Raw genomic sequence first — 381 nt, forward strand, 5'->3', positions numbered from 1 at the left:
CCCTCAGTCTTCATCGACAGGCACCCAGAAGGCAGGCAGCCCTGTATAACATCCAGAATGGGAGAAGAAGATTCTTCTTAGGACTCTTACCAGCCCAAGAAAAGAAATGCTCACATGCTGACACCTGGGGAGGGGGGTGCCTGTTGAAAGGCTCAGCCAGATGACAGTAGGTCCCTGAGTTGACAAGAGCCCCTCCTGTGGCAGAGCCTGTCATAGGGCATCTGTGAAGGCTCAGACATGAAAGGGGAGAGATGTAGCCCCTCATATCTCTGTTCTGCTCCCTCCTGTCACCCCCAGCTCTGGACACTCACCCTCTGACAGAAGTGCAGCTTCATCACTGGCTTGCCCCCACCCCACGCCAGGAGACTAGACGACCTGAGG

Source organism: Ceratotherium simum, chromosome 24 (assembly GCF_057802395.1).
Source record: "Ceratotherium simum simum isolate JZ-2026a chromosome 24, ASM5780239v1, whole genome shotgun sequence".
Lineage (NCBI taxonomy): Eukaryota > Metazoa > Chordata > Mammalia > Perissodactyla > Rhinocerotidae > Ceratotherium > Ceratotherium simum.